Source organism: Varroa jacobsoni, unplaced genomic scaffold (assembly GCF_002532875.2).
Source record: "Varroa jacobsoni isolate VJ856 unplaced genomic scaffold, vjacob_1.0 scaffold_1468, whole genome shotgun sequence".
NCBI lineage: Eukaryota > Metazoa > Arthropoda > Arachnida > Mesostigmata > Varroidae > Varroa > Varroa jacobsoni.
The window spans coordinates 226,905-250,044 of NW_019214370.1; the positions used below are offsets into that span (position 1 = coordinate 226,905).

At 38.9% G+C, this 23,140-nt stretch overlaps 2 long non-coding RNA genes across 3 annotated transcripts; one reads left to right on the forward strand and one right to left on the reverse strand.

Annotated features, from left to right (window-relative positions):
* Positions 1–11,562: 11,562 nt before the first annotated feature.
* Positions 11,563–15,299, reverse strand: LOC111270374 (uncharacterized). Its single transcript, XR_002686278.2, has 2 exons — positions 14,132–15,299; positions 11,563–13,986 (listed from the first exon to the last, which is right to left on the reverse strand). It is a non-coding gene; the product is annotated as an uncharacterized LOC111270374 (long non-coding RNA).
* Positions 15,300–18,067: 2,768 nt separating this feature from the next.
* Positions 18,068–23,019, forward strand: LOC111270377 (uncharacterized). Of its 2 annotated transcripts, none has more exons than XR_002686281.2 (4): positions 18,068–18,280; positions 19,768–19,997; positions 21,405–21,534; positions 22,564–23,019. It is a non-coding gene; the product is annotated as an uncharacterized LOC111270377 (long non-coding RNA). The 2 variants fall into 2 exon arrangements; XR_015314936.1 differs by lacking the exon at positions 18,068–18,280 and adding an exon at positions 19,466–19,548.
* The last annotated feature ends 121 nt before the right edge of the window (positions 23,020–23,140 follow it).

A 23,140-nucleotide genomic window follows, 5' to 3' on the forward strand; every position in this document is an offset into this window, starting at 1 on the left:
CCGCTTATTTGCTATGCAATTCATACACATAAGAAAATAATATGCTTAACGAATGATATAATGATGAGGTTTTATGGACCACATTATTGTCATTTTTATGCGACTTTGTACAACAATCTATGTATCTAATATCGAAGTATTTTCTCGTGTGCTTATTAGGTTTCCTCCATATACGTATACCCTAAGACAAGACAGTGTGAAATTATGCGAATATAAACAGCAGGGCATAAGTTTAAGGGTTTAAGGGCTTTGCTTCTTCATATCCAATACCTGGTTTCCTTTCAGAGGAATTTAAACTGTGATTTAGCACTGCTTACAATTTATTGAACAACATAATGGATACCAAAAAGGTGATGATGGACGTCCTCGGGACGTAACTTCCTTTCGTATGAATACCAGGTATTTTTGCTGTACAGAATAGATGGCAGGAGTATCAAGCGTATGTAGGGGTAGTCGACTCGGAGTTGATTATCTTTTTCTCAGTCAATGGTTTCTTATGAGATTTGAAAACGTTGGAAGGATTAATGACATAGGATATACTATTAAGCTTGCAAGCACCGATGTTTTTAATTTGCCGACTGTCCAGTATGTATGTGTGTTAATGATACATATTAAGCATGTTACTGTCATCGTTGTGCTCGTTTGACCTTATTTGTATACGTGTCCAATGGAAGCCGCTTAAGAAGAAGATACTCTGTGTTAGTCACGCACTTGAACCATACAAATCCCAAGTTTATCATGCAAATCTATAATGTTTATAATGAATAATTTGCACAGTTTTGTATGATGAATTTGTGCTGAAATGGATCGTTAAGTACACACAAAATATGAGAACAATGTATCTTTCACCTATTATATTCCACTAATATTTTATTTTTTTATCGCAATAATCAAACTTGTTCTAACCTACGATATCAAGATGCAACATTGAAACAAGTGATAAACGATAAGTCCATCTGCAGAATCAAAAAAAGTCGACAGAATAGGCTAATTTAATTAAGTCTATTTCATCTTAGAGAATGCATTTATGGTTTGCACTCATTTTTCATGAAATAATGCTATCTTGTATACTTCGAATCTGAGACAGGGTTAACAGGAGCTATTAAAACCCGGTGTATTATTTACAAGATATACAAGCAATGGCAGTACAGATTTCCTGGAACACCATGTCGATGGGCTTCTACCATAAATAACTGTTAACGGGGGTCGCAATAGTAGGGAGATTAAAAAAGTGTGCTTTGTGTGCATTACTTCAAAGTGTACGTCCAAACGAGTTTTTTTTTCGAAACAAAGACGTCATTTTTGTGCTATGGCTGCCCGCGGCGGTTGGGATGGAAAGTCAGCAAGAAACCATGCAAACGTCTAAACGTGTAAATGCGTACAATCGAAATTAGATACGCTTTAGAAACTGTTTTATCTAATTTATCAACTGGCAGTGTTTTTACAAATCTAAGCTCGTGTTTTTTATCTTATATTTTTTTCTTTTTAAAGTCTTTGGAGCCTCTTATGCCGGTCTATATTATGCATAACGTATAATTTCGCAGTTGTGGGCAGGTTCTTTGACTTTTACAAAAAAGTAAAGGAATGGACGAGTATCAAAGCCTGAACTTCTCCTGAAGTGCGGCATTCGGCTGTTACATTTTAAAGACGTTCGCTAGTTATTTGAGAGTTACAATAAATCCTCGTACTGCGGAGAGACTAACGAAGAAATGGACACTCTTGTTCATGTCATTTTTTCCATAAAAATAATTTAGAATACAATTGTTTTAAAACATAACTTGGAGTCTTGGTTTCATTATGCATACTATGCACAATGTTGCTGATCGTGCTTAGCGCCGTTCTGACATAGCAACCAAAGAAATTAAATTTGTTGATAACTCAAAAACCAAAAAATTGTTTTTAAAAACGGCAGAGCTGAAGCTGATATCTGACATGTCAAAAAGACATACTGGAACGCTACCTAGGCAGGTTAGAACGGCGCTGGTCGATAATTTCTTACTTAACAAAAGGTACCGTGTACCTTCAGCAACATTTTGATTGTCGCCATTTTACATCAGGCACAGCAAATGAATAATTGCATTATGCTCGGTTAACATTAGAACGTTTAGTGCAGTTCACAAGATTTATATTATGCTTTCGGCGTTCAAAGAAGACTCAAATCCCTACTATTCGCCCTGGTGTCTTTCTTGCACCCTTTCTTAAGGACACCGTGTCTACCACAAACTCAAATGTATAGTCACCTGTTTCTTGTGGGTAACGCTAGAGATCGCAGACGCAGTGATGCAGTAAAGAATAAAACAGTTGAAATCCTTCAAGTCGTCAGCGCTACATACCCGCCTTGTTCCACGTTCAGCGAAAGAAATATTTTCTTATCTCACTACCGCATAATTGTTACTTGGATAATGCATGGAAGTCGCTTGATTGATAAGGGTGGCACAAAGAAAGGATCTTGTAGTATAAGACCCTTTTTTTGCATATATATATATATATACACATATATAGTGAAGTTAATTTGAAAGCACACATCCACATACATGTGCGATGTGAATGTTGTAATTAAAGCCTGTTCTGATATTTTTAGAACTTGCTAACACGCGATTTTATTTCTATAAGAATCATGAATAATTTCAAGGCTTATTAATAAGCTAAGTGATAGCTAGTTTATATCCAGCTACATAGTGTTGAAGTAACCCCAACTTAGCTTTTCGTATCGTTCACTTTTGTCATGCGAATTCAATCATTCGTACTTAATTCTATTTTCCGCAAGCCTCATTTTCCAGTAACGATTTTTTCGATTACGAAATCGTCATGTGCTGTCATTTTGAAGTAGGGTTCCCTCAACCCGCTGCTAAGCTTAGCGTTAGCTAGCAAGGAAGGTAGTGACGGCGGGGGTATTTTTCTCACCGTTATTAAAGGGGTCTGTTCAGTGTCCCATATAGTTGTCTCGGCCTACCTGATGGGTCCAATGAGTCAACACCAACTTCTGGACCTTACTCCACATGGGTCCGTGTTTTTGGCCGTAATTCTTTTTGCCGGGAACGAAGAATGATCAGGTGTGTTCTAACAGTGCCTCGGAAAAATGTAGTATTTGTAGCGAGCGACTTCATTCAACTCCTTAGATGACCTTAAGCAAGTAGGAATGAAAAATAGCTTGTTGCTTTTCGAATATGAATAGCGGAATTTTGATTTATCACCATCAGTTAGGTTAGTAATATTGCATCAGTTATCCTTCATAATATCTGTACTATGAGGTTTGCTATGTCAATTTTTTTACGAAAACACGTGATGATATTATATTTTGTGTGTTACGTTGCTTGTACTTGGTTGTAGTTTTTTCAGCAACTGTCTTGTAAATAAAAATTGTCGCACATGGGTAAATGAATATACAGGTTTCCCATTAATGGTCACTTCTGAAACCTGGCAACTTTCATGTTGTAGGAACTGTTCTGTGGACATGCCGAACCTTTGAGTTAACTAATGCTTGGTTTATAAATAAATAAATGTTTGATAAATGCGCAAAAACCTTATAATGGGCAATTTTTACCATAAGGAAACTTCGCTGAATTGAATCCAGTAAAAGTCAACAGCTATAGATTTCAGATATAACTAGAGATCGATAAATTCTCAGGGATCAAACGAAATCCTCACATAATTTTATATCGCGAACCGGAATAGTTAAAGCTGCAGTCAAAAACAAAGTCGTGATGGAGACAAAAATTTCCAAGTATTTATCAATGTATTAATTGGCGGTACATCCATCATTAAAAGAAAGACAGTTATTTGTGCAGTTGTTAAGGTTGACGCGATACCCTTGGCAAATCTGGAAGCCTTGAAAAAATTTCTCCAACCAATTCTTTTAAAGTCGTTCGTCATAACTAGTTTAATGGTCAAACATTTTAGTGTCCAAACATTAAAGGCATTGTTAAAATAATCACCTTTTCATATTAGTAATTTACCAATATACTTGTGCCCACTTTCACATAGTGACAATTACTCATGTTCTTCGAATAGCATTACTTTATCTGCTGGACGGTTATACCGCATTGGCGGCATACTAAACTGACCTTCACCTAATATAAAACGAAAAGCAACGATGAAAGTGATATTCTTTTAGCTACCTTAAGAGGTTTTGAACTAAATATGCCTGATGGAACCTTATGGTCGAATGAGTACTAACGGACATCAACGTAGTTTCAGCAAATACAGCTGCGATGGTACAGATAGGTTTCGGCGGGGCACTTGATCCTAGGTTCAACATCATTGAATTGTCGGAAATCCGTTCTTCTAAATATTCCCAGCTACCGTATCTGTGTTTTTTAACTATAGGAAAATTTTGTTGCAGTACATGAGCGAAAACTGCTTGTAGCAATTTCTTCTCTGGATACGCTCATCACGGACATTTGTCCATATAAGTGAGATCTACAACAAAAACTTAAAGCCTGTTCAAACGGCATAAGTCAAAGATTTGCTTGCTATTTACATGTTCATTTGATATTACCTAATGAACAGACAAACATATAAAGCTTAAATATATATATTTGATAACCGGTACAAGTTGACATATTCATTACCGAAATTCATCTACCTAGAAGAGCCAATACGATTCTACCGTACAATCTGCTACTCTCGACTTTATACATCGATTCGAAACATTACGGTGTCAGGGTTAATCTTTTGTACTTGAGCACGAAAATTTATCAACATTTAAAATTTAAGGGTTTGATTTAGGGGTAAAACCTTAAATAGTAAGTGTTGCTGCTAGAAGCACCGCAATTAATCCTAAAGAATGTCTCTGCTGTATCAAGATAATGAACTAAGAAGCCACGTTGCAAATAGCCATATGAAGTTATGTGAATGTTTGAACATTCAGTAAGGCGAAACGGATCAAAATAATTGTGCAAGCCAATTTTCAGATTTAAGAGAGCTCCAAAAAAACTGCTTCAAAGCATTGTTTGATAATTTTATTGCACAAACGTACCTTTTTTTGTAATAGAGCAAAAGCATACCGGTATGGAAAACGGGCTATTTACATATTGTTTTTTGAGATGGGGAAAATAAATAAGCATTATCTTGTATTTTGCCACTGCTAGGATTGTTAGTTTTTTAATGTTCATGTGCCGTTTAGTCTGCAGACGAACTGGTCAAAGTCGTTTAAGGGTAAACCTGTACGCAGCTTGAAACCTGATGGGACAAATCAAGAATTTATTGTTAATAGTTATTTTTCTTTTACGTAACTTGTAAAACTGTAAATACGAGAACTGTGTAACTTCTGCATGCGATTTCAAGTTCCGAGAAGTACGTCCAAAGGAGTAACGTTCATCACGTAATCTTAGCCACACTTGGATTCTCCTCTCCTGCAATATGATTATATAGCACATCCTTCTATAAATAATAAATACGGAAATATAATTAAATATTGCCAGTGAGAACTAAAAAAGCTAAAAATTCTAGCTTTTCACACTTAGATGCTTAGACCCGATAGTAACGGACATGCGCAATATCAAAACCCATCGTCCCGTTGTGAAAAGATCGTTATAGCGAGTATTGCTGCACGACCAGCTGCTCTATCGATACGATCGACAAAGCAGTGAAGTCGAATTGAGAACAGGCAGGGCAAATTTGACACGTTAGTGCGTTGCATAAGCGTCGCTTTGTAAATCAAGATTCACGGAACCCAGTCGCTCTTCCTCTTCGATTCATTTTCACCTTCCTTCATCTCTATGGCAACCTCCTTCCACTTACATCTGCCAGCCTGTACTTTTTCAATAATAGTCTTTCACCACTGTCATGTGAAGGTAATCGTCAAGTTGGTGATTCAACGAAATCCGCTGGAGGCGGAGATGGGGGCTTCGTGGACGAGAAGCAGGGGACGACGAATGCACATCAAGGAATCGAACATGCAGTCATTCTCGTACTCGCTACCGCTCGGCAAATATTATTAGAGTGGGCGACCTCTCCGTTTTCAGCTATTTACGACGAAAGTTGTGTTTCACCATCTGTCGCTCAGCCGGTCGCTGTAAGTTGACACCGTCAAGCCGATGTCAGTACGCTGTACTGCTTGGCCTCGGCCACCGACCTGGAGCGAAGCTGGACCCTGGGCTTTGGGTATGAGCTTCACTTGACGTGTTGTCGGCTGCGGTAGCAATCGCGGCGACAGTGGTCGAAGCCTGGGCGGCTGCCTTGACGTACATATGGGACTAGGGAAATGTACCTGTGGGAATCACTCGTTCTACCCACAGTGAAAGCGACTGAGAGAGCGGAGGCGATCGAGTAGGCAAGTTAGTGGGTCCAGCTCTCAGATGTCCTGCGCCATCAGAGAATTTGCCGTTGGTGACACGATGTACAGAACAGAGTCACGTAAAGAAGGACCAGTACCTTCATGGAGTAGGGAAGCTGCCGCCCGGTGAGGGGCGGGTCAGGCCGCAGGCGGCAAGATGAATACAGTAAGGCCAATAGCCGTCACCTCAACATCCTTAGGGGTTGGCGGGGGCTATAGACACAACTGGCAAGCTAGATACGAACTTTAGATATGTGTATAGCACGTCTTCGGGGACTGCTGAGAGTTCTGGAATTCGGTCGACGTACGCCTTTCATAGATGAAACTCCGTATTCAGCCAAGAGGGAACGTACGAAAGTGAGAGAGAGAACCATATGAGGTACGGTATTACCAAATGATGGTACTATGTAGGCTTGAGGTTAGAACATGCAAAGCAACAACATATACAGGCGTTGAAGGGAATTCTACTGTCTGGCGTATTCGTTTTACAGGGATGGATACTGAGCTGTATTTGTACATGGACGTTTGTATTGGGTAGGGCACAAATCACAGCATCCATAGCAAACTTTGCTATGGATGCTATGATTTGTGAATTATAGAATTAGTCCTTTAATAGCGCACAAGCATTATAGTTTCATTTCATTAGGTTTCTGTACTACAATGTTAGAAAGGTATCGAGGATCTCGTTCTCTACAAACTTGACATGCTTTGTGCTGGTGCATTCTTGTGTCTTTTTTCTCAAAATTCAGACTAATTTAGACTGTCTTTAAGCTATTTTTCCACGTGGATCTTGCAGCTTTATTTAATGTGGTCTAAACCTTTGAAGTATTCCTTAGACGACTGTATTTTTTATCGAACGCATTGTAATAAATCCGATTCCTCGTTACGCGCGCTAAATTTAGTGTAGAGAATAGTTCTTCTTATGAATCGTCTTGGCCCTGAATGTTTTTCAGAACGATGAGACATGAGTCTTCTGAGAAGGAAGCCCCTTAAAGATGAGTCGACTATTCTTTAATACGAACTGTTCTACTCCTTTCAAATGGGTCGCCCAGACAAATGTGTCTTCAAAACTTTCTTGTTTCTTGAGAAACCGTCGGTAACATTGTAAATTTAGCATTACCCTGATACTGATCCTTAAAAACCTTCTACAGAACCTGCATCATTTGTAAGTACTAGATTTCAGTTTTAATACAAAACATATTCTGTTTCCATTTCTATTCCTATTTTCGTTTTTGGAAAAAAACGGAAAAGCTATTTACTTTAAAACCCGTGTACGATATAAAGTACACGATCGAATGCTTTGAAAATTAGCCTGCGGATAGCGGACAGTGCGGCACCAAAATCGCGAGGCCTAGTCGATAGTTTTTTAATCTAGTAGTATAGATAACCTTACATACCATGAATGTGAACATGAATTGTGTAATTCGCTTAAAACAGTTTGTTTACACGTAAACAAACACAAACAGGAACGTACAACAGAACGACATCTATCGCAGTAACATGATAGAAATCCAAAGTTTATCATGAAAACAGAAGTGTAAAAACGTTTTAGATTGTCGGAATCTCGTTACCTATTACCTGTTACAAAATCAGAAACAAACTACAGTTTGCGCGTCTTTTACGCCATGATGGTTCACATAAATGCTTGCATTTTTTTCGTCAAGAATTAATTTACTTATATTTATTATTGAACTAGCTTTACTGAACCTTATAGAACTGTTCACTCATCGAAGTTGCCTAATCTATAATAAACACTAATCACAAGTGAGACTTGCATTTTTGCTAAATATTGTTACTGTCGTCTGCTAGCATAGGGACTCGCAAACGTCGGATTGAGCGCGGTGTGTCTGCAGTGATACGGAACGCTACAGATCAGAATTCTGATTGATAGCAATTCTGAGCTTTAACTAACGCAATGGAAAGAATGAGCAAAGACTAAGGATAGTGACGTTTAAGTCAAGCTAAGTATACAAAATTCAGATGGAAGAGCCGTTGTGGGAAATGGAACATAACCAAAAATAGCTTACCTGAAGGAAGGCGTCAAAATATAGGCAGAAACAGCTTATTCGAAATACATTACGAATTTTTCTACTACAAGAGGCATTTGACCTTCTGCGTGGTATGCCATCGATTCGCCCATTTGGTAACAGATATATCCTTTTCCGTTGAAGGATTTTTTCAACTTAAGACTCCGCTGCTACCGTCATTAGATAAATCATCTGGCTAAAATAAGCTAGAGTTTATAGTATTTTGAATTCTCAGCTTGCGCTTCGTCTAATACAAATGGATGTCATAGTCTTTGTTTTTTCGTATCTATTGGTACGGTACCGCGCTCTCTTTTTATTTTGTATAGGCTGCAAAAATACCGACTTAACGAGAGCATTTTCAGTTGACTTCTCCATTCTATATTCATGTTTTCAGTAGAGGTCTATTGGTGTTCTATATCCAAAAGTGCTATTCAAATTGTCAAGCATCGTATGGTTTGAGCGACGTAGCTGACTACTCTCACATCTATTATTGATTAGCCTTGTGGTTCGCATTCTGTGGAGCATTGCTGGGCTCCATAGCAAAATCGATTCTGTCAAGACATAAGGGCTAAGGAGCGCAACCAACGAATATTTTATCACTGCGGTATCATCACCTTACTTTTTTGTAATGTATCTATTCAAAAACATTTATACGAATGTCTGTTTTTGTCTAAAGAAGCTAAGGGTTTACTAAATGCGCTTATAATCCGTAAAACTCTGAGAAATCTGCTTCTTTGTTTGTCGTAGTTTAGTGGTTAGGAGAAGAACTATTTAAAATATAAAACAAAATGGAACAACGCTCACAGTGATTTCTAACTCTTTGAGCTAGTTAAAATTAGATGCAAATTGGCGATCTATCTAGCGAAGCTATTCGAAGATATTCGGTTAAAATAACTCCGCTAAGACTGCTTACTGAAGGTAGTTTATCGATGAATAATCTCGGGGGATTTATCTAGTAGGGTTGCTATTCATTAACAATGGCTTTTTCGGAGTTCACCGTTGCTCGCCTAATGCGTCTGAGCTCGTACTATTGGCTGGTCTCGCTGATACAATATTCGACTGGTCCACCAAAACTTACAAAAAAAACTTGTGATTACAACTTCGCTATCACTCGTTGGTCTCATGATACATTACGACATTGCTGCATATATCTATAATCCTTTCTTGGACGGCTCAGAAAATCTGACTATAACTCGCTATAATTAAAGATGTTAACTATATACACAGTTGCCGTATGATATCAATATCATTCAGTAAATACTGGAAAAGCGCTTGAGCAACTTTAATTCGCCCGTAGTATCTGCAGCGTACTTTTTTGTCCGCAAAAAAAATAATAATACGAGATCTATTCGTGAGATTGATTACGTTATTGCCCAGTTATCCAAAAAAGAAGCATTACACCCTGCTCCTTAGGGAAATCTGCTTTTGGCAGCAACGATTGCCTCGTTCTCTTCGGCGGCAAGTAAAACAGATTTTCCAAATTCTAATGTCATCGTTTGTTTGCTTTCGACGCTTGTTATCGTGGCTTGTAGATATAAATACTTTTGCGATCGCATCGTGTCGGCAAGCGGTCTGCCTACGGGTAGCATTTATACTGTTTAGGGGCTGTTCTAAAATAGGTGAGGCGCAAAACGGTGAGTTCACTTTACGTGTAAGCTCAAAGCGTATAAGCAAATAGCATTTATGATAAAATTTGTTTACATATAAAATATTACATGTGGATGGATGTGTTCTAGGCATTGTATACTACAGCACAATGTAAGGAGCTGGGCATGTACCTGAACGTAAAACGCATTGTATTTTCATCACAGATGCCACCGACGATACAATGCCAAGAATAGATGCTAAGTATAAATTGATCCAGCAGCAGACAGAAAGCTTCCATCGAAAGTGCTTCGTATATTTGGTAGCTTTTCTGATTATTTCACGCGGAACTACACCTCTACACCGCGGATTCGGAGAGTAAGTATTAAGATCAATTCTTTTTGCCGCGCTCAGGCCACAAACGGAGAACTGAAATGCCCTCTTCATTATATGTACGTTTGAATCCTATTCAAACCCCGCAAACGATAATGTAACCCGAATGGATCAAGAAACTCATTTTACGTAGGAGAACAAAATTTTTCTTCGCAATATTGACTGCCGTTTCATTGGCTTAATTTCATAACTTGTGTCGTCAGACTAGAGGGATGATCGCATTGCTTTCCATCCACAGTCTGTTCTATTGTCTAACTGACGCCTACACAGTCGATCAGAGAAATCACCTATAATTAGCCTGTCGCCATTTCGCAGGCCTTTTGTTTTTAACCCACTGTACTTCTCGTTTATATACATATATATAACAAAAGCGGTTATATGGCGTAGCTCTGTATGTTACTGAACAACCGATGACGCAATTCACTGATACAATCCGTCGGAACTCTGACATGTACCTACAATTCATTTGAACGTATTGCTGGTACGTATTGATTATAAAACACAGCTGCCTATAGGCGTCATTCAAAATATTCGTCCTTCCTGTTTACAAATGCAAGACATATACAAGCAAATAACAACATCGGACCGACGCAGAATACCCGTTCGGAAGGCAAAGTTACGACACTAATCTCTTCCCACATGGGAAGACACATGGACCAAATCAGTGTCATTATATTCTGGCCGTGTGTGTGTGTGTTTATACATGTATAGAGACACCTGCATGTTTTTTCCTATTGTTTGAGGAGTATGAGTTCGCTGGAGATATTCAACGGAGACAACACAGGATAGGCGGTCGATCATGTTGAATTGCGAACGGCCTTCCGAGTAAACTAGATTTCAAGGCTCTGCAGTAATAGAGGGAACAAATGGAACAATGAAATATTATACAATACTGTTCGAGTCCTTTCATACTATTGAATTTTATTTTCTACCACCTAAAAATTACTAACTGGCAAAATTTAAGTTGTGATGTGCGAAAAATCGAGGCTTTTAGACGTAGGCGCATTGCGAGGCAACCTACCCCCAACTGTACGATCAGCTTATGGCCCTCACTGTAACTGACCGTGTCAAATACTGCCGTCTGACTACCAAGTTCTTTATGATGGATATTCAATCATTATCTAAAGTAACGATAGCCAAATACGTCTGTGTGAATATGGACGTGTGTCAGCGCGTAATAAACCTAGCGTCGAATTTAATCAATCAATCAATCAATCATACGCGATAATGATTTAATCAAATTATATCATTTTCCGTAAACATGAATGACTCAGTATCGAATGTTGTACGTTGTAATAAGTTCTGTTTGCACACCTCCTTTATTTAGCGCTCGTTTCCATGCCTTGCCATGGTTTTTATTTACTTCGCTTTGCTGAACATTCGTAATGCATCGCGCAATTCAACGTATTGATCCTCGTTTTGCGTTGGACAGTCTTCAAAGCTTTGTGCCTTCGATGGCGGATCGCCTGTACATGAGAAAGATGATTTGGCTGGTGACAGCGTTGTATCGAAGCTGTTTTCCATCAGAAGCCCGTTTCTTTTGTTGTTTGCTATACGTATGCCCGTTGCTGTCCCTTATCGGCTAGCCATCGCGAATATCTCAGACGTACTGTCGGTGCTCGAATCAGCGGAGTTCAGCCGGCCCTCGAGTTTTGTTATATTATGCACAGGTGTTCTCGAAGACTAAATGGAAATTCACCGCCTATCGAATTGGTCACTTGGGTTCGCTTTGCGGTGTCGAAACATGCCCTATTTGTCTATCGAATCTATGGAATTAATGAATAACATTAGTACACTGGTGTCCTGTGCTCTTTTATTAATAGTCATGCCTACATAGATATACAGCTGGTGTACACGAATGCTAATTGGTGTAAGCGTATATCTCCCAACGCGGTACAGTAAAAGCTTCGGTATATCAATAGATCAAGTAATGCGTATGTTGTGGTTCAAGCTTGAGCTAAGTTAAGCCTGCCTGTACAAAGGGCTGTAAGTGGCATTGGTAATGATTTATTTGTTTATTGCATGTATTACGTATATATGTGCGGTAATAAACGTAAACAAGTATTTCGTGGATAAGGTATCGGCGAGGAAATAAACGTCAAATGTTATCTTTGATGTCTTGGACTGGAGTCCTATTTTTTTTTCTTTTTTTGTTAAAAATACATACTGTTCTAAAAATTAAGCCTAACGCGCTGCTTCTAATAGTAACCCTTTTTCTAGGCTTTTGTACCAACAATTTTTTGTCTCAGTATTTTTCTGTCTTTTTGCCCTACATGGATAATAGCGTATGATAGAAAAATTTGAGAGGAAATGTGCAAGGCAATTTTCTTGCCAAAAAACAAAATTTGAAAAAAAATAAAATTGAACAAAATTTGCTTTAGATTTAACCAGCTATTCAAGACTACGGCCGAATTTGAAGTCCCCTGAGGTAATTTTTGGCAGATTCCTTTTCAGCATATATATACATATATATATATATATATATATATATGTCGGAATTATTTTATACAGGAAAAAGTAAAAGAAAATTAATTGCACGGAAATTACCACTAAAGCACTGAATGCTAATTAGCCGGATTGCGTTATTTTATGAATATTCTGAATCTGTTTAAATACATTATTAATAATAGCGATGAAGTGGTTCGAGTTTTTGGTCCGGTACTGCGTTAGGCATTGTTTTAGAAGGTTGGTTTTCGGTGAAGGGAATGGGTGCGTCCAAATTCAATCATAAATCGCCACGTGTATCCAAATCTAGTTGATAAACACTTTGATACTAAACCATCACAGGAGCAAGTTTTACTTTGTTACAACAGCTGAACATGCGCACAAATGAATAAATTGCAATCTTTGTAAAAGGAACAAAACGATAATATCACGAGCTAAAAGTAACGTCTCCACTATATAAGATGATAGAAAAAATGTTATAATATTTATTCTAATCTATTTATTTTCAATCTAAGCTAACTCTGACAATAGATTTACTTAGTGCTCGCACAGCAGCTGCCCGAACAAAATTTCGTCTGCTCAGTGAAGTGGCTGCCCTGATGTCGTAAGTAAAATGCAAATTCTAACTAAATGAGCCCTAAGTACTACACAAATTTGTAGCTTCCACACGTAAAACTATTATCTCTAAGATTTTAATAAAGGTCTAAGTATTTGCATAAACACAGTATAGGAAACAAAGATTCAACAGGCCCATTCTCACAAGTGACTCGCAAGCTAGCTAATTACTTTTGGACAGATGGTACTTTTACTATCAGTTGTCTGTTTTTATCATCGAAAATCACACTTCAGTCAAAGAACATAAAGTCAATAACATTGTCGAATTTACGCCCACCTGATGTTGTATTCAAAGCACCTCGTACGGATCCGGTGTTGTTGTCTACCGAGTCAAGGAACGTCTCCGATTGTAACCGGGAATATTTTCATAGTAATTGAGAAGTGTCTGATTTTTATTCATGACGACGTTTATTGTTAGAGAGGCGATTATTAGCGGATACGTGACAGTGTGAAGTACTACAGAGTTGGTGGCCAAATTCGTCTGTACAGCAGGATAAACGATCTCCATCCAGATCCGGTAGTAAGCTGGCAGGTGGAAGATAGCCATAAGAGACCAGTATGATGTCAGGATTCGTGATGTCTGTCGGCCAACATCGCGATGAAGATAGTGAAGTACATGCACTATGATGCAGGAGAGCCAGTTGACTACATCGTAAAGAATCGATGCCATTGGGACGAAACGTGTTTTTATATTAGAATCAGCTTGGACAGTGACTAGTTCACCGCGGTACTCTGTGTATAGCATGCCATAGAACCTAACCTCACCGAAAGCTGAACTTATAAAGAATACCGTCATTAATGAAGCAGCTAACGCCGAGCGCGTAAATTGTAGTGGGGTCCAAACCGAGAGGCGCTTTTTTGGAGGTCGAACAAGGCGCTTTCGAAAATAGGCCATGTAGATCCATACATACGAAGCGAGTGCCAAATAAACAAATGGCACGTAGCACAAAGCGGTCCACTCGAAACAACGGCTGAACGGGGTGAACCACGATTCGAACAAAGACCACATTTCACTGTCTTCGCAGAAGGCTAACTGGTGCACCATTTTTTAGCTGTTGATCTTATGATGATGCTTTAGTGATTTCTGAATGCACAGAACAATTCGTGCTAGAATAAGTTTAGAATAGACTGTCCGCCGGCGGCTTCCACTGACCTTTCTAATATGAGCTGATATTCGTAAAAGGCACAATAGATAGATAGATGCTTGTAAACAGACCCTGGCCGCCCTCGTTGAAGCTACGAGAAGCCACAATGGTATCTTACAGTTCACAGTTGGTACCAGCAGCGACTCCATAAACCAGTGATAGGTATAAGCAATGCCCATTTAACGACAAAATATATCGAAAATTTCTAGCTAAACACAGCAGACAAAGTCAACCACAAACAGTTACAAACGTGTGCTCATCGTGAGGATTATAGGCCTGGAGTAGTGGTAGCCTTGTCTAATGACTAGCTGTTATTATGTCAACGGGGCCAGGCTGGTGGTGTCACGAGATAATCGTTACTCACTGTTTGTGTATAAACCGTCACAACTGTGCAAGCAAATAGTCGAAGTGGCTGGCGGCTTCCTATTGTCGCTAGAACCACGATGCAACGTCATCCGCATCTAGTTTCTTGAACGCGATAAGTAAAGCTCTTCCCAATCTTTGCATTAAGAGCAAAGCTTCTCTTACGGCTGTAGCTAATATACGGACGTATATATAGTTGAGCACGAAAAAAGTACCACACTTCAACCTTCGCAGTGCCTTCTCTGTTCTCCTTGTTAGTGGCATCGTTCTAACTAAGTACCAGTTGGCTGCTAATCGTAAGGCGGCCAAACGTCACACAGGACTCGATGAATTCGCCGAATCGACCGCTAGCAACCTTGCTATAAAATTAGCTGCTTAAATATAAATAATAGGAAAAATCAATTCTCAATAATTTATTAGTTGTGTCAGGCAGATATTTTTTACTGTTCTGCATGTCGCGCGTGAACCCTAGTATATCTACATTGACGATCGCTTGGTAATTGTTGGCAAATTTGGTCCTATTGAAAACTTCAGTGTCACAAAATCAAATGGTAAACGGTAAACTCTATAAAATAGATCAAATAAACAAGTGAGTGAGATTTCTCATTAGAAAAAATACTTTTTCACAACAGAAATAGCATACCTCTTTACAAAAATGTAAGTAACTCTTTCACACTTTTCTTTTTTATGCAGATGATGCATACTGCTGATTCATTCTACCTATATCGATAGGAAAACTTGAACAAAGGATCATTTTAATCCAATAGCCAATCAATACTATTCTGTTTGCCCTGCAGTTCGCCTTTTTCAATTACCGATATCATAAACTGATCTAGACACCGCAAACGTCCCATAATGAGCCTCATTTTGTACTTTACAGTTCATAGCGGCCTACTTTCGCAGTGGGTAGACTTTTTCCCTTTTCATTAATCCTCATTCGTTTTGAGTCAAAAATAAAAGATTAAAGCAAAAATGTACGCTCCCTTACACCCGTCCTTGGTATTAGGTCGGCCTTACTGAGCACCGCTTAATTAAATTTTCAAGTTATCAAAATAGTTCCACTCAGTAGCATCTGGATTGACCTTCATGTATAAGATTTTACCGTGAATTATTATATATTTTCGCTGTTCCATTGTTCATGTCGAGGAATAAAGAAGTAAAATGGTTAATATTTTTATATCGTCTTTCTTAGATTTTTCAGTTTCTATTATTCGTTCCGCTAATTCAGTCTTTGATCTTTTTATCTTTAGCAATATCCGCAGCTTGCTGCCGGTAATTGTTCTCAGAGATGATCATTAAAGGTTTGTAAGATATGCGCTAACCCTTATCCGCAAATCGAAGTTCCCTATCAGCCGAAGGAACTTGTAAGGTACTCTACATATCTCAGGTCTCTATATATATAAGTATATGGTCCCTTGCAAATCGATAGCCTTAATTCAGATTAACCGAAAATACCTACTTTACTAAAATCTAGGTGCTAATCAAATGTAAACACGACTGTAGCTGTTGCTCATTGCGAGCTAAATTAGAGGGTTTTAACAATTGAGATGGGGAAAAAAGAAGTGAGCTGAGATGAAAAACTAAGGCCAACAGAAACTTGGTAAAGCTGCAAAAAATAATATTTTTGTCGAAAATCGTTAATAGAAAAGATTCTCACTGGTGAACATATTGTACATTTGGAAACCCCATAGATTATTTAACAGGAGCGGGCGTAAAATGAAAAGCGTGTTTCGTAGGCGGAACTGGAAATCCAACTACTTCGTGTTTATTTAGAGATTACCTCACGACATCATAAATTAATTGGTTAACTAGTCAACAGTTTGATAATGCTAGCCCAAAATTAACCTTACTGGAATCCTACTGATAAGTAGTTGAAGGCAACTTCACAGTATTTATTGGTGGCACTTATTTGGGCAAGACTGCTGATAAAACAGTATCATGACTCGTTAATATCAACTATCTTTACCCTTATGTACGAGCTCGCCAGTCAAAGCTTTGCAGCTTTCGTTTTATGGCGACTTCTCATCCCTGTTCTTTGTATCACCTGTAAATCAGCAATCGCTGCTATTCAGTCGCCACGTGTTGCTGGTAATGTCTTTTCAGCCCGCATTATTGATTAACATGATTATCTGTTGATCCTCATCCTTAGCGATTTCAAGCTCGTCACGATCTCCAACATCATTCGTTTTGTATGGTTTGTAGTATCTGGAGGAACTATCTTCCGAACGACAATATGTGGTGGTATCAGGTAAAGCTCGACCTGACCTATTAGCGTCCTCAATCTCGTGCTGCATCTCGTTTCCTCATAGTTTTTCCCACTTCCACTTTTTAGAACGCTAGTCATAATCTATAGCGGTTTGCACGAAATTTGCGGTACCTTTTAATTTTATGTGGCCCATTTGTCGGCTTCTTTGAGAATCGCTCAGGAATATTAGCGGGGTGATCTTTGGATAGTTGAGAAAGGCCATCTTTTTCAACTGGATACAGGTTGTATAAAAGCTATCAAATAGAGAAATATTTTCACACGGACCGGGATACGGTGGAACTAGTTCATTTTTGGAGGCATTTTTGATCTGTTTATCCAATTCTGCTCACAACCTGACCTAGGGTTGCTTATGATCTTGAAATGGCCCCGTAATGACCTTGAAATAAAATCCAATGCCTTTGTTTCTGTCTGGACTCGCGCGGAATAAATTGTTTTATCTTGTTAAGAAACTGTTTCCATACATCGACAGAGCCATCTTGCAGGCTGTCCTCCAAGCAGTGATGTGTTTTTTATTCCGGTGATTCTCAAACCTTACACCATAGCATGACTGAATTGTGTACAGCTTTGTTTTTTTGGGAAGATATAGAAACAAGTTTTTGCCCTTCTCTATTGAAGTATACTTAACGAATTTTAACACCTCCCGATCGTTCTTCTTAATGGTGATTATTTGTCGTTTTGTATATATGATGGCGGTCTTTGCCTCAACAAATGGATAATTCGTAGATCGGGTTTTTTTCGTTAATAGTGTGCGTCCTGATTTAACGTAAAGCTGTACTGCAGGCGTTCGTTTTGTATTGTACACTCTGTGCGAGACAGATCCCTGGTAACGGGTAAATGAATAAGTAATTCACCCAGAATTTTCCTAGCGGGTTTCCTAGAGGTTTCCTATAGCGCAGAATATATTCCACTCGATTCGGCCATTGTTAACAAAAAGTGTACGAAGCTCCTACTGATACTGCCTTGGTGTTTCTCTAAGCACCTGAATCTGCTTGGTGTTCAATTCAGTACCGAAGCTTTTGAGTAAGTAAATAAGTAATTAGACAGTGGTGATTACGGGACGCGCAGACATTCACCTGCGCGCAGCTACGTTTAAGAAGCCAAAATGAATCACATGATACTTGGATCTGTTCGTATATTCGAAGGAAGTGTATTTGCGATAAGGAAGGTGAGTTATCAAAAGTGTTCCTGGGATTTGCCTAATATGACAACTATGACACTAATCTGACGGTTATTTTTGTATAACTAGTGTAATATGACGGGTCTTTACTAAAGTCGGTCAGAACTACACGCCAATTCAGCGTTTTAGAAACATTCGCGGCTGCGCGCAGAAGAGACTGTAAAAAGCTATAGCAAATCTTGTTTTTTTTTTAATTTTAGATGCAGGGATTCTTCTCTGAATAATTTGTTAGATAATATAGATATAAGGGCGACGGAGAGCGCTTTTTTCCACGACATGGAAACGTTGTCTGTCGATTTTACTGATAAGCAGGATTAGTTAAGGACAAATTGGGTGTTCACAACGTTTAAATAGACGAATAAGGCTGAGCTGTATTTGTCCTATTGTAATCTTACTAGACCTTCTTTAATCAAGGGTATAATGGGCAATATTATATATTCATATTTTGGGATCTCTTTATGCGGTTTCTCACGGATACCATTCTCACGGATGGTTCTACCTCGACCACGTAAATTTTCCGGCTGCTACTGTCGTAAAGCATTGCTTCAGATTGCCGGCATAAAACTAAGTAGGCCAATGGCCCGCTTTCAAACGTAGACCACCTCACGTATCCTGAGGTCTAGTAGGCGAATACGTCACTACTAAAGCGTTATAAGAATAGACGACTAAACTACAGATCTATCTCGGAGAATCCTAGTTCCATTTGTGTCGTACTGATATTTGAGCATTCTTTATAGTCCTACCTGTCATCACTAAGAAATCCGTTATTCTCACATTCACCTTAGAATTTTATTTAGCTCCAAGGTCCTAAAAAATAGAGTTACGAAAACATTCAGCTTTAATATTGAATCAGAGATACGTAAAAGTATCACCCTAGAAATGCAGTAAAATTTTCTCAAGTCTGACACATCTATCCAGCTATTTTTTTCACATGATTGCATATAGATAAACTTTGATTGGCGCGTATCTGTTGTTAGCAACGTCAACGCCGTTCAGTGGTTGTTTTTCAACGTAACGATTGTTCTAGACTGTAGGAATATGGTACATCTCACGGATATGTAAGTATGCGCCTTCAACATTGGCTTCATCTTCTATCTTCCAAAGGCTGTTCTGAGCTCCGCAGCGACGAACAAGGACAAGACGAATTTGCTCGTATGGATCTTCTTTGTAAAGGACAATCAAGCAATGCGTTAGCCTCTATAAACGAGCCCAGTCAACTGATGCCCTAACACATTTGTAATAAATTGAGAATACAGGTCTGTGATAAATAAGCTATCCTTATGTGTTACCTTTGACTTCGGTTTGAGGGGTTTGTACGTCCAAGCGTAATATGTCATCTGGACCACCAATGGCATCGCGCCAACACTAGAAACTTGAGAAAACCGGTCGAACTTACTCTAGAAGAAATTCCTTTAGAGGGAAAACCGTTTTTTTATCTCGAAAATTAACGCTTAGTGGCCAAATTTTTGTTCCAGAATTCGGCTAAAAAAATGGGTTCCCGTGAATTGGCTCTAGCCAGCTGGAAATGTGTAACCTGTGTTCTACGTACAGTCTGCCGAACAGAAAATTCGCTTGAAGCGTACGGTCGCTACAAAGCAGGCAGGCATCGTTCAATCCGAACTACCGGCTGGAGAGGGACGAGGCGAAAGAATAGCGTCCCCCTGCCTTGAAACCGCTGGCAATTTCGATCAGCTTTGGCTTTAAGGTGAAAATAGTACTTGCAATGGACGTAAGGAGCATCTGCCGCCGTATGATATAAGTACTCGTTAAAAATTAGACAAGAAACGGCGTTCGCTATCTCGAGTTCTTTAAAACTCATGAACCATTGGCATGACGACAAAAATCACTCAATCTGGTTATTTAACCGCGACGTCAAACCCTATACGCATACTTTAGTTACAGTGGAATTGAGCAAAAAAATATTTAACATTGGCCTCAACCCTTTGATTCTCATGATCTAAGTCCGTGTTATTTTTGGCTTCTCTATGCTCTTAAAATGGCAACTGGGCCTCAGGCAGATCTTACTATGGACTTATTTCGAGAAGTTCTAGATCGAGAAATAAGTTACGGGAATGCAAATAGTGGGTATGTAACTGTCCAGAATCAGCCAAAACTTCGGACAAATGTATGAAAAATGAAAGGCAATACCTCTAACATGTTCAGAATCATCATTCTGAGCAAACTAAGTCATCCATTTTAAAAATCTACCGGACTCGAATGTAACAACCTAACTATATTTTTGATGACCGACTAGGGTATATAATCAACGGAATAAAAAAACATTTTTCGTTTTATTTGCTAACGAAAATTTTGTCGGATCATGCATTTTTGATTACAAGTGCGTTACTTCTTTGTCCCTGACACGATCTTGTAAAAGCCATTTCCTCTTATGACTTGTCGATGGTGTTTTACCATTTTGCCATACCCTGATGGTTTGATTTGAAGTTGCGGACCGGCACTAATAAAGTTTATTGTTCTGTTATTAATTTTGACTTCTGGTCTTCCAACCTCCCCTTTGTCTCTTTTAGACACACCAAAATATATCTCATTGCAACGCGCATTGACATCACAAACTTCAAATTTGGATGGCCCTCATTTACAGTCATGGCTACCTCAAACCTCTGCGTTCGCAAGGCACACTTCTTCGGAAGTTCACTTGGTTATTATAGCATAGCATCAACTTATGGGAAGCGATTGCAAGTTCGGTAGTTGAGTATAGACACTGTATAGTCGTATATTGTACAATAATAAAATACTTGAAGCTTGCTTTGAGTGGCTGAATGATTAAATAGCCAATAATAACTTGACTCCACAATTAAGTTTGTACACGATGGCAATGTTAGATAACGCATTCAACTGAATAGCTAAAGCATTGTTAAAGTAAGAAGTCATGCGTGTTCAGTGTCTCAGCATGTAGTCGGAAACACCGTTATGCATCGTAAATGACAGATATTTGTTGTAGAATACGGTAGTTGCTACACGGATGTCTGCCTGTTTCCCTATCTGATTTAAGCTTCAGTAAATAACTAGGCTTACTGGAAAAATAACGTTATATGACTACCTTCGTAAATCTTTGCATTTTTTTTTATAATTTCATGTGTTTCATGATCAGTAATCATTCATTAAGCACCCTACGCGCTTTGTTCTGCTGGAGCACCGGTTTGTTTCAAGTTCGTCTTTCGACGTACTGGCCGCGCACGTCGAGACCACCATCGTCGTGCTGCATCGTTCCATTCCATTGGGTAAACAATAATTTTATATAGAAGAAACCTTAGCGTTTCCTTCAATATTTAGAATAACTAACCACTTGAGTTATGGGCAGCATACTTGCAATTCAGCTAACGATAGGCCCAGCAGGACCCACATAAGGGTTAAATATCTAACAGTGCGAGTTCGTGACGGTATAACCACAAAGCCGTCCGGAGGACTTTCTTAAATTTAACAACAAAAAAAACAGCTGGGAGTGCCAAATATAGAAACCTACCCATCATGTTTGTCCTTTACTAAATCCCGTTCTAAAAAATGAATCGGCCGCCTCTCTGCTATGTCGGCCGATATCTGAGGCTAATGTTCCCAGCTATGACGTTGCTGTCCACTCGACCAATCGTCGATGTTGACAATTGCTCAAGACCATTAAAGTTCAAGGTCAACTTTAAATTAGCTTCATGGATACATGTATGCATACTTTTTTCAAGTACCATGCTATCCTATCTCGAGCAAAACATTAGATAACACCGAAATACAATTCTCACAGTATCACTTATTTGTTTGGACGAGCATGACAGCATAACTGAACCTGTTTCTTTAGGGGTATTTCATGGTGCGAAAGCCATCTTGAGTGCTTACGTCGTATCGCAACAACCTATTCATTACGTTTTTTAAACATAGTCTCGATTTCTAGAAAAATTGCGACGCAAAAAGAGCTTTATCCGAAGCTCTACGGGGTATAACTAGCTTTGGTATATAATTTAGCTGTATTTTTGTAGACTTATTTAGCGAGCGGTAACAAAATTGTTGGTTATGATCTCGGGAGTGTTACTCGTCAGGGCCTCTCTGTATACACGCCTATGTCGCTGTGCTTTATAAAATCATGACATTGCCATCAACGTGAGTCATCTGTTATACCCGTTTATTCATTGTACTAGTAGAAGATGCCACAGTCGCCATTTTAGGTAAATTTTGTTTTACCTTCTAACATCTTTGATACAGACACAGGGTGTATGGCTTATTGTCAAAATAACCGCTCATTAGCAGGGGTTTGTTTGTTTCAGGGTTCCGAAGTACTCAATGTCTTAAGAACAATTCTCGCGAAAGCCAGGGCGACACGGCTAATGAGGTCTTGACCGACGCTGCTGGCGGGGTAAAGCTAACGAACCAGCTCAGGCTCCAGGCAGAGCTGAAGTGATTCTGTTAATCGTACAAGAGAAATGCCCACGAACCTGTTGCCATTCCGAGGCGCCAAAAATCTAGCTTGGCAGGAGTATGGAAAAATTGCTCAAATCGGCACATCGCAATTCCGAACTTCCGCAATATTTGGCTTTTGATTCAAGCTTCCAACTTTTAACTAGCCTGAAATCTCGAGAGACTACATGCTTCAAAGACACTTTTACCACGTTATACGCTCTCATAATGAAAGGCAACAGTTTGTTTCTCACCAAGGAATTGTATATCGACGAGAAATCCTGCCTGATACAGGCATCATGCAAGATTTTTCGTTTTTAATAAGTTTTAAAATCTCAAAAAATACGAAACGTTCGTCAAATTAAAAAAATCAAAGCATATTAAAGAGCATTTCCATTTCCTTAGACCTCGATAATGATGTTTGGATAATGTCTGATATATATAAAT